Source organism: Podarcis filfolensis, assembly GCF_964270895.1.
Source record: "Podarcis filfolensis genome assembly, chromosome: Z".
Lineage (NCBI taxonomy): Eukaryota > Metazoa > Chordata > Lepidosauria > Squamata > Lacertidae > Podarcis > Podarcis filfolensis.
In genome coordinates, this window is record NC_139617.1 from 11475809 (window position 1) to 11488261 (window position 12453).

Genomic DNA, 12453 nt, shown 5'->3' on the forward strand with positions numbered 1-12453 from the left:
AACTGTACAAATGATCAAACTTAATAAAGATTGAAAAAGCAAAAATATAGAGAGAGTGTCTGAATTTGGGGGAGGCTATTGTGGGGTGAATTTCATTTGCTATAAAACACCTTGTCAAACCTTGATATGGCAGGCAAACTACAAATACATAAGATATGCATAGTTGGTTTCTGTGGGGGTTGTTTTTTTTTACTATTAAAAACTTTTTTTCTGCAAGGGGTACACTCTCAACAACTATAACATTTTTGGGAAGTGTGTGGGTGAGAGAGAGAAAGGTGGGGGGTGTCTATGCTTTATCTGAAGCTAAGCACCAATGCCATCTGGTTTATCTTCGCCATTTCTGAAAATCTGGCTGCCTGGTGCTATTTGCAGATTTGAACTGATTGGCTAGTGAGGTATCTTGTTAGTAAGGAATGTGGTCCAACTGCTTTATGTTCTGCAGTTTCCAGTAGCAATTGAGCATCAGACTCAGAAGGGCACTTTCTGTGCCAGGATTCTTCATGTCAGTTTCTGTCATCTTCATGTAGGGCTGGGGAAAATACCACTCTGAAACCCTGGAAAGCTGTTGCCAGTCAACATAAAGCAGCTTTCACCAAGTTGGTGCCCTCCGAAAGTTTTAGAGTACTATCTCATAAGCTCCAGCCTATGACAATTGCTTGTGTAGACAATACAGAGCTAGATGGACCAATTATCTGACTTGATATTAGGCAGTTTCCTATGTTCTCCTGTCATAATACTGCTCCTTGCATTAACAATGCTTATGCATGTCAGGTTATAATAAACCCCTTACTGAAGATTATGGTTTCCATTGTCGGAGATTTGAATTCCATATTTAGCGGTGTAACTTTTTTAGAGTAGGCGCCCAGCCCTTCATTATCTGTTCAAAATACACTGTGCAATATAATTCTCTAATACAATTGCATGCTCCATCAATGCTCAGAACAAACAAGAATATTATGAATTATAATGGTAGTTTTGCTGCGATCTAGGAATTCCCAGCCTACCACATGTCCTAGAGAATGCATATGCACAGAGCATTAGGGTTATTTCCACACACACACCCCTTTTCGTTTGCATATGCGGAACTGACAAACCCCGTTTTGAGCATATCTACTTGAAAGACTTTGGAATGGGAAGGTGTGTTGCTGGAGTAAAGATGAACACCTGCGTAAGCATACAGACCTCTTCCATGTGGATTTGCAGATAACAACCCTCCCTTTCACACTTTATGTGGAAAACACATACAGGGGCAGAGAGGTCATGTAGTTGCTGGCTGCATGTTCAGTGGTGGCAACCCCAGATTATCTTGAGTGGAGTTGGGCTGCCTGGAGCAATCTGGGGCTGTCACAGAGAGGGATATTAGGCAAGAAGAAGAGGCAGGCAGCCACCATGTTCCCCATATGGAGATTTGGGGTTGTTACCTCTGAACTTGACTGAAGCCCAGATCCCCCTTAATTGGCCCAATTTCAGTACAGGATTTGACTGAATCTGGTGCACAGCCCTAATATGTACACTCTGTCCACATGATTATGAACCTTTGTCCAGACAAGGTTTCAGGTCATGTGGACAATGCCTACATATATACCATGTGGGTGCATAATGTGTTAAAGGAGCTATACAGACATGTTAAGTGGGAGTCAAAGGTGGTTGGAAGTCGTGGCTTAAGTTTCTGCCTATCCTTTTGGGCACTTGAGTTTCCTATTTCCCCCTAATTTCTCTCCCAAACCCACTCCAAAAAATTGGAGGCCTTTACTAATCTTCCAGTGTCCCAGCAAACTGTTTTGTGATGCTGTCTGTATCTAGTGAAGCAGATCCACAATGGGACATAAATTCCACCTGCATATCAAGACTTGTTATAAAATGATTTGTGCCATAAGCATTTCACTGGCGAGATGAGATGTAAAAAATAAAAATAAAAATGCTGTCATTGCATTCCATGAATGCATTAAAAGGGTTTTCTTAAACATCTTTGAGGACTTTAAAAACTCTCATTTATGTTCCATTCATAGCTAACAAACCTGGAATGCAATTCCTTGTGGAGTTTTAATGCTGCACAAAGCTATACACTGCACAATGCCATATGCTCTTAATGGGCCAATTTCAGAGAGGTACTGAGAGCTGTCAGCAATTTCCTATTAAACATCACTCCACTCTGCTATGTGCCACCACTGGAATTCTGTGCATCATGAAATTGCTTCTTCCCTCCTGCCCACACAAATGTTGGGCACAACACAGACATTAGGACTGTGAAAGCCCTGAAGTTTCAATTGGAGTGAGTTAAACACATACTTTAAACACTACCGTTGAAATCCATATTTCAGAAGAAGCCATTGGCTTGGATCCAGACTTAGGGCTCGTCCAGACTTCTACTTGTCCTGTGCATAGAAAGCATGGGACTGAGCAGTTTTCCCCTTGCCCTATTCCTTTCCCAGGGAACTATGGCTAGGAATGCTCCCTGTCTGAAACCCAAGAGAGCCACTGCCCAGCCACTGAAAATTAGGGATAGCCAATGTGGTACCCTCCAGATGTTGTTGGACTCCCAACTCTCATAATCCCCAGCCAGCATGGCCAATAGTCAGGGATGATGGGGGTTGTAAACCAACAACAGCTGGAAGAAACCATGTTGGCAATACTGAGCTAGATTGACCAATGGTCTCACTCAGCACCCTCTTTTCCAAGGGATGTAAAAAGAACTTGGTTTGTTCAGAAAAGCATTCTGTTTTCAACAATGGTTGGCCAGATGTTCTGGGAAGTCATGATGGTCATTGGTTCAAATGCCATTAAATGGAAAATGTCCTGCCCTTTGACCCCATCCAGCAGCTCAGTCTTTTTGGGAAGTGGCACCCAACAGTGCATGCTCCTACAGTCAGGGAAGACTAGAGCATTTGTGGGCTACTGCCTGATGGGGTCTCTCTGTTTCCTCGGAAAGCAGAGCCGAATAGCAGACACTCAGGATCCAGGAGGAGGGGATAATTTGAAATCCATTGCTTAAGAATTCTGTATTCAGTAATATATACTGGTGGCAAAAAGAGAGAGAAGTATCTCCCTTGACCATAGAGTCACGGCATAAGGTCAAAGGAATGTAAACACCAAGCTGCAATGAAATTGGGAGCAGAGCACTTCCTACCCGCAGAAAACCTTTCTGTGAAGTTATAGGTTTGCTTGTCTATTCTAACAGCCTTATCTTTCCTTCCTCCTTATCTCCATCTGTAAGATACAATTTGGTATATTTTTAAACATTGTACGTGTGTGGGTGGGCATCATTGGAGGCTTGCCAGTGCTAGAGTCTCTGAATTTTTGTCTCCAATCAATGATAAGCCAGGGAGTGTAAAAGATGTCAGCCTCTTCACCTGCTGTGTGCAGCAGCAGCAGCACAGCTCGAGAGGGAAAGGGAGACAAAGCACAATTCAAAGTAGAATGAAATGAAACAATTCTATACATATCTTTTTGTAGCCTTCTTTTGTGCTATTTAGACCACCCAGCATATCTTTGAGAGCAGCCCCTGTGCTGCTGAGAGATCATTTCAAGGAGGAAGCCACATGGGTGAGGGCTCATCACATGGGTCTTCCTTACAGAATCAGGGATGGGTACCAATTTTGTAGGTGCAGGGCCTAAGGCATGTTCAGATACATGGATGCAGCTGGGAGACCACAGCAGTCCAAAGTCCAAAGGGTCAGAGGCAAATCACATGGCTGAAGATGGCTGGTCAGTTTCTACATCACAAGGATATGCCATACACTGAGTCAGACCATTGTCTGTCTAGCTCAGTATTGTCCACACTGATTGGCTGGATTTCAGACCTGGATCTCTACCTGGGGATTGAACTTGGGACCTACTACATGCCAAGAAGATCCTTGGCCATTCCACTGGATCAAGTAGACAATGAAGGGGGAAGCAATATGCAGCTAGGCAAGTCTTGAGAGCCTGCATGCTTACTTAGTGAGACCAGTTGCTGAGATTGAGGAGCTGACTTATATATTAGGGTCTGGTTGGTATCAGGAGCCCTGCAGCACCATTGGGATCAATCTTGGATTAGCAGGCTCTGATGGATGAGGAGAAATTAGGAGATGGAGAAACAGAAGAAGGCATGAATGGTGGGAACCTGTGTTGGAAGAGGGAGAGGGATCTTCCTCTTTGGCCGCTATTTTAGCCACTTCAGAAGAGGGTGTAGGAGTGCTGGGTCTCCCTGTCAGAGGAAGCTGGGAAGCGCTTGGGTCAGCTGAGGGAGGAGAAAAAACAGGAGGCAGCAGCATCAGAACAGCAGGGTGTTGCCTTGTCATCCAGAACCGGTGCCTCATTTCCACATGGGAGCAAGCCCACCCATCCTGACAGAGCATGCATTTATAACCTGGACATTGCTCCTTCAAAGTGAGTGAGTCTCCCATATAAGCACACACACCCATTGGGAATGAAATAACTACATCAGCTCTAGAGCTTGTGCTGCCCCTACCCCAGGCTCTCCTGTACAAAGGAGCTTTTGTTCCACAGTCTCCTTGATTTGCCCCGAAGATGGCCCCTGGTGATGATTTCTGTGGCTGATGGGGGTATCACCAGTTATAGATGGATAAAGGTAAAAGGACCCCTGACCATTAGGTCCAGTTGTGGCCGACTCTGGGGTCGTGGCGCTCATCTCGCTTTATTGGCCAAGGGAGCCGGCATACAGCTTCCGGGTCATGTGGCCAGCATGACTAAGCCGCTTCTGGCGAACCAGAGCAGTGCATGGAAACACCGTTTACCTTCCCGCAGGAGCGGTACCTATTTATCTACTTGCACTTTGATGTGCTTTCGAACTGCTAGGTTGGCAGGAGCAGGGACTGAGCAACGGGAGCTCACCCAGTTGCAATGGGAGCTCACCCCGTCACGGGGATTCGAACCACTAACCTTCTGATCAGCAAGTCCTAGGCTCTGTGGTTTAACCCACAGCGCCACCCGCATCCCTTTTGGGTCCACAATATCTTATGCCCCTGGGATTCTCCACAAGAGAACATAAAATTGCACCCTGCACTTCATTACTTTCCTCCAACCAGTGCCTTTTGCAACATAATTGCTGCATTTTTTTCTTTTTACAATGCTTTTATTTTTGTTTAACACCAAAACAAAACACAGCTACAAATATCCTTTTGACCATGCTGCAAAGGAGAGAGAAGATGTGTAAACTGACCTACCCAAGGTCAAATAGCTAGCATGCATCAGAATTTGGGTGTTTATTCCCCAGCTGCCCATGAACATGCTTTAGTGCTGTGACCAGCATTATTTTCCTTCAGGTGGAATAATAATTGCTTACACAGTTGGGATGATTAATCACATCGGTAAGGTGCTCTGAAATAGACGGATGCTATCAAGGTGCTAAGAAATATTTTGACTGCTTTGGAAAGGGAGAACGGATTGCATTTTTGTTTACTCATAATGCAGCCCTTCTGAAGCCAGATGCAATGAAAACACTTTCTAATGAATGAGCTCGGTAAAGCTTTTCTCATACTGAATCCTCTCTCATCTTCAGAGCATTAGCAACATTTGCTGAGAAAGCCAACAAAACTATCTGCTAGAAACTGGAGCAAAGAATATTGAATTTGTGTGGGGGTTTTTTGGAAATGTAGTTCTATGATCTACAGTGTGCACCCCTTTAGAAGCTGGCCTCAAAATAGTCCTCCCCCCCCCTTTTCCTTTTTGCTGGTGGTGTTTGAAATCAGCTCTGTGGCAGCCAAGATAATTTATGGATCCCAAATCAAATTGAACTTAGAAAGTTGGAAACTGAGCAGCACCAGTCACAAATAATCTCTAAGTACATTCCACAAACTAACTTGGGACGATACTGGCCAGCACTCTTCAGAAAGAAGATAATATACTGAAAATAGATTAATGTCAGTTGGGCTAATGCACTGTCTCCAGTTTCCTGTATGTTCAAAGCTTTCTTGATGGATAAGAATATAAGAACAAACTTGCTGGCTCAAACTGTCTAGTCCAGCACCATGTTCTTGCAGTGGCATCAGACACAAAGAGACTTTCTGTACCCTGCACACTGTAACTTGGGAGATTGCAGGGATTTAGAACTTAGGTCCAGGAATGCCATTAAGATAATGGATCTCTTCTGTTCAAAAACTGAATGTATGAAGTTGCCAACTACTGGGTCGGTTCATGGACCAAACTAGCTCAGTAGTATCTATTCAGCCTTGTCTAGTCTGATTTAAGCAGTCTTTTGTGGCCCTTCTGCATGATGTATTGTAAAGGTACCTGGCTGGGATGTTCCTTGTGCAAGGCATGTGCTTCCCTCCCCCATTGAGCTATAGATTCTCTCAGATATCTGAAAGGCAGCCTCATTCCCCACAGTTCCTCTTGGGCATTAAGATCAGCAGAAGGGGCCTTCTTGGTTGTTCCACCACCCTCAGATACTCAGGGTGGTGGTGGCCAGGGAGAGGGCATTCTCTGTGGCAGCCACCAGGATATGGGATTTCCCCCTACAGTGTTGTGTCTGCCATCCTCATTGTACAGCTTCTTCTGTATGCTGTTGACCAGGGCTGGAGAAGTTGAGGGTGTCTGTTCCCATTTACCAACGGTCAGAAAGTTGTGTTCCAGCAACATCTTGAAGGACATGAGTTCCCTATCCCTGCAGTAGACAAACTGCTTTGCCCTGGCCTTTGACACATGAAGGTCGTGTGTGTGTGTGAGAGTGTGTCTAACAAAACAGTCATTTTAAATTCTTATAGCAAAATGTTTCAGCTTCTAACATCATCAGTTGCTCTGATGAAAATGATGCTGTGTTCAGTTATAGGGCTGAGGGTGTAAGGCTCAGAAGGACTTCATTCAACCTTCCACATTGAGGCCATGCAGTGTTAATGTGTCCAGCACATGCATCCAGAAGTTATCCCTCCTGGCTTATATTGTTGGATCTGTTGGCATCTCTATAGCAATTACTGATAAGCCCAATAGGTATATGCGCACGCACACATATATGAGAACCCACTCTGTTCTTTTAATTACTGCAGTCTTGTATTTTTATATCATTGCACTCTGGCCTGGAACCTTATGGTGACTTATGGGTAAGGAATCAGAAGAAGAGGAAGAGGAAGAGGAAGAGGAAGAAGAAGAAGAAGAAGAAGAAGAAGAAGAAGAAGAAGAAGTAGTACAGCAGCAGCAGCAACAACAACAACAGGTGAATATAGAATATAATTATTGGTGGTAGTAGTTTTGCAATGGAACCAATGAACCACAGAGGCAATGGCCTCTCCCTCACTGCAGAGTCTTCAAGCACTTAAAATCTCAATTTCTTAGTAGGGCTATGTTTAAAACTTGTTTGAGTCTCTGCCCTGTTTTTGAGTTTGTCTGAAACTTCAAACCTTAATTTTGTATCACTATTGCTTGGTCCTCTTAAAAAGGCCTATATTTAAAACTTGTCATTGAGGTTTTCATACCTTTCTTTAACATCAGCAGCCAGGACAGCCTCAGCCCTGTTTTTGAGTTTGTTTGAAACTTCAAATCTCTATTTCTTATTACTACTGCTCGGTACTCTTAAATAGAGTTATGTTTAAAACTTGTCATTGAGGTTTTCATTCCTTTTTTGGAAACTCAAGGAAGCATTTCCAGCCCTGCTCTTGAGTTTGTTTGATATCACTTAAAATCTTATAATTTCTTTATTTCCTTCTGAGGAAACTGATTAGTTCAGTGAAATGAGTTTTGTAGCTGGCATCTCGTTAAGTTTTTGTTTAATTCTAGTTTATTTTTTGATTTTTGTTATTCTATAGTTGATTACTTCTCGTTTCAGGGATTTTCACAGTAATTTCTTTTGTTCTGTGTAATTTCTTGGTTCCGTGACTGTCTTTTTTTCACTGGAGTCTTCAAGCACAGGCTGAATGACCATTTGATGGTGAATGCTCCAGCTCTGAATTTCCTATAAGCAGAGTCAAGATGATCTACAAGGCCCCCTCCAACTCTGTGCTTTTGTGGTTCCCTTGCCTGTTTATACTTGCCAAGGAAGTTCACCAAGTATGCACTATAGACAGTATAGCCAGAACCAAAGACAGGTGGAGCCAACAAACTTTGTCCCCATCCTCACCCCTGTTGAGTTCTACAAGAGAAACACTGAGGCTAAGGATTAGGGGAAAGCTGACAGGCAGTGCCACCCACAGAACTGATTGAAAGACAGGAGGCAGGCAGGTGGGGCTGGCTGGGGGCAAACTAGATAGCGGGACAATGTCCCATTCATCCTAATGAACCAGCCTCCATTGACTATACAGTAGAGCCCCATCGGATTTATATAAGCATTGAAAGTAGGACGAGAAAAACCCATTCAGTGACTCCTGTGACAGTATATAAACGTTGTTCTCTCTCCCACCTTTCTAAGTTAAAGCTATAATTTTAAGAAACATAGTTCTATGAATATGCTGCTATTCTTATGGCAAAGACTGTGTATTTAATAACCTATTTTCTAAGTACTGTTTTCATTCTTATGAATCTTCTCTTCTTTTAGATGCTATATTATTATTTTATTACTTATTATTTAGCAAATACCTATCCTGCTCTGCAGACAACAGATACTCTCAGTGCCTTTCTTGAGAATATTCACTCCTCCACCTTCTCCTCCTCCTCCTCCTCCTCCTCCTCCTCCTTTGTACCATTATTTCCATTCCCCATTTGCTGAACTCCCCCTCTGGGTCCAATCCTAAGAAAGAGAGAGAACACAAAGTTGTGGCTTCTTCTCCTTCCTCTTTTTCCCGCTCACGTGCTCAAAGTTGTCAAGTGAACAGACAGTAACAGCAGTAAGAAGAAACAGCTGGGCCAGGATGCCCAAAGGGTTGGTAGTGGCTACCCCTAATAAGACTGTGGTGAGGAGGCTTGACATTTCCTACATTTGTAAACTCCAGAGGTAGATGGGAGGTCAGGAGTCTTCACTCTGGAGCACTGTTCCCTGGGATCCTGCCAACAGAGCTGCAAAGGTTGTCCCCGGTAATTCAGGTACTGAGATTTTCATATATAAAACACAACTGGGACATGGAGTCTCTATCAAGAATCAGCCGTCTTATCAATAACTCAAACAACAAGCAGTAGTTTATCTTCTCATACCTCTGGAATGAATATGGTCCCACCTACCATCATTCACTCTTCATTCTACAGAGTTACTGCAAGCACTTTACCAGAATCATTCCAGAGGCTCATTTGACAGCACTTTCTCCAATGTTAGGCCAGACATGATGGTAACAGATATGTAGATAAAACATACCTTAATCATGGAGAAATGGGCTGGGTGAGGTCTGATTGAAAACATCAAGATGACTATTTAAGCAGAGAGTTATGATTTTTCCTTCACCTGCCACTTGCTGGAAGGCTCTCTGCCAAAGTAGCAGCTGAACCCACTTCTGGTACTGGAGCTCAGCTGAAAAGAAATGTGCCTGCAATTACAGGCTACAGAGACATAAGCTACAGCAGCAGGACAGCAGGCCTAGAACCCATTTCCCCCATGCACTGTTTCTCCTGTAAAAATCAGACTTTGCACCCCAATATGCAATTAGACAGATGTAGCTTTAAACTAGGAGCGGCGAATGGGATATGCATGTGAATACAGCCCTTCAGGTCCCTCTATCTGGTCCTCAAAAGTTTCTCCAGGCCACACTACACACTGGCCCTGCCCCATGTTATGCTCAAGTGCTTTTGTTTAGCTGAAATTTGTCCATGAAGTGTGATAATGCTGGGATGTAGATAACTGTGCAAAGGTAAGGGTCACATTTGTTACTCTGTGTGCATTTGCCTCTGGCCATGCCCACCCTTAGGAGGTTGCTGATGAGCAACACTGTTTCTGTTCCACTGCAGGTCACTGTCATTCATCTCACTGTCAGCTGTGGCAAAATTACATGCTTTTCATCATTTAGACAATTGGTTATATATTGATTGTGTGCTAATTATGTAGTTAATTAGGCAAGTTATGTATATATTTTTACATTTTCACCATGGTAGTCTACCCAATGGATTTCAAAGCAAAGGAAAGGTGGATTAGGAGGTAATAATAATAATAATAATAATAATTTATTATTTGTACCCCGCCCATCTGTCTGGGCTTCCCCAGCCACTCTGGACGGCTTCCAAAAAAATATTAAAATCCTCTAATACATCAAACATTAAAAGCTTCCCTAAATAGGGCTGCCTTCAGATGTCTTCTAAAAGTCTGATAGTTGTTGTTCTCTTTGACATCTGGTGGGAGGGCATTCCACAGGGAGGGCACCACTACCGAGAAGGCCCTCTGCCTGGTTCCCTGTAACTTGGCTTCTCGCAGTGAGGGACCCGCCAGAAGGCCCTCGGCGCTGGATCTCAGTGTCCGGGCAGAATGATGGGGGTGGAGACGCTCCTTTAGGTATACTGGGCCGAGGCCATTTAGGGCTTTAAAGGTCAGACCAACACTTTGAATTGTGCTCGGAAACGTACTGGGAGCCAATGTAGGTCTTTTAAGACCGGTGTTATGTGGTCTCGGCAGCTGCTCCCAGTCACCAGTCTAGCTGCCACGTTCTGGATTAGTTGTAGTTTCCTGGTGACCTTCAAAGGTAGCCCCACGTAGAGCGCATTGCAGTAGTCCAAGTGGGAGATAACCAGAGCATGCACCACTCTGGCAAGACAGTCCGCAGACAGATAGGGTCTCAGCCTGCGTACCAGATGGAGCTGGTAAACAGCTGCCCTGGATACAGATTTAACCTGTGCCTCCATGGACAGCTGCGAGTCCAAAATGACTCCCAGGCTGCGCACCTGGTCCTTCAGGGGCACAGTTACCCCATTCAGGACCAGGGAATCCTCCATACCTGCCCGCCTCCTGTCCCCCAAGAACAGTACTTCTGTCTTGTCAGGATTCAACCTCAATCTGTTAGCCGCCATCCAACCTCCAACCCCTCCAGGCACTCACACAGGACCTTCACCGCCTTCACTGGTTCTGATTTGAAAGAGAGGTAGAGCTGGGTATCATCCGCATACTGATGAACACCCAGCCCAAACCCCCTGATGATCTCTCCCAGCGGCTGCATATAGATATTGAAAAGCATGGGGGAGAGGACAGAACCCTGAGGCACCCCACAAGTGAGAGCCCAGGGGTCTGAACACTCATTCCCCACCACCACTTTCTGAACACGGCCCAGGAAAAAGGAGCGGAACCACTGCATGACAGTGCCCCCAGCTCCCAGCCCCTCAAGATGGTCCAGAAGGATGTTATGGTCAATGGTATCAAATGCTGCTGAGAGATCCAGCAGAACTAGGAAACAGCTCTCACCTTTGTCCCTAGCCCGCCGGAGGTCATCAACCAGTGCGACCAAGGCAGTTTCAGTCCCATGATGAGACCTGAATCCCGACTGGAAGGGATCCAAATGGTCCGCTTCTTCCAGGTAGGGAACTTGTAATCAATTATGCATCATTTGTCGACTGAAAGCAGCAGCAACACAGAATACCAGTCATATTCACTGGACTGATTTCCATTCTAGAGATGGAACAGTAGGCAATAAAGTGAACCTGTTTTTGTCAGAATTCATTGACATCCCTACCCAGGTGGGAATACAGTCCTTAGCCTTTTAGCACAGAGATCCCAGTTGTAATCACATCCAGACTGGCACCTGTTGAGGAAACCCTCCATTCCCATCTCCCTGGAATGCAGTTCATAAACCTCTGCATTTGTATGCTTGGCATGGAGAGAATGAGCTTCTGTCTCTGCTTTATCCTTTTTTAATCAGCCACTTTCTTCCTCCCCCGTAACAGTGATTGTGTGCTGATGAGCTTGTTCTATGATCTGCATGTCCATTGCATGTCGCAGCCACGCAAATCACTCCTCGCGCAGCCCATAAAGAAGCAGGCTGTTGGGCTACACCAATTTGCATGCTCCAAGAAGCCTGTGTAGGAAACAATTAAGAGGCGTAATCATCTGAAGAAAGTTCCATGAAATCTCTAGCTTTTGAAAAGACAAAAAAGAAAGAAAATCATGACCCAGCTGTTGTGCAGTGAAATCATGCCAAACCTATCACTTTGAGAACAGCTTCAATTTATTTGGGCTCGACCTGTTCTTTAGTTAACAAGATCTAGGCAACAAAAATATGAAGCATGGCACCAAATTAAAACAAGCCCTGAAGGAGGAGGCATTGGAGGGAAGTATTCAGTTCTGCCCTTGGAGTATTACAGCTTATTTAGGTACCATCTGTTTTGAAATTGCCACGCACTTGTGGGGCCATGCCAATGCCTATACTGATGCCAGGTCTTGTCATTTATAAATTGTGTGTGCGTGCATGCATGTGCACACCCACCCACAAAAACACACTTCTTCTTTTTTAAGTCTCACTCCAAATTGTGGAGCAATAAGGTCAGATTATTTCATAGCTCTGTGTGTGTATGTTACTCTTGAGCCACCAGGGAATATTCCTGTGTTAGGAGCTGCATGACTAGGAATGGTCACCCTAGTGACAGTGGAGGCTGGTCCACTGGGGTAAGTGGAGCACTGCC

General features: G+C 44.5%; 1 long non-coding RNA gene across 1 annotated transcript in view; it reads right to left on the minus strand.

Moving 5' to 3' along the window:
• LOC310754188 overlaps positions 1 to 11329 on the minus strand; it is a 258587-nt gene extending 247258 nt beyond the window's left edge. The window contains exon 1 of the long non-coding RNA XR_014543671.1: positions 11240 to 11329. This is a non-coding gene — a long non-coding RNA (uncharacterized lncRNA). The remainder of the gene's footprint in view (positions 1 to 11239) is intronic.
• Between the last annotated feature and the right edge of the window lie 1124 nt (positions 11330 to 12453).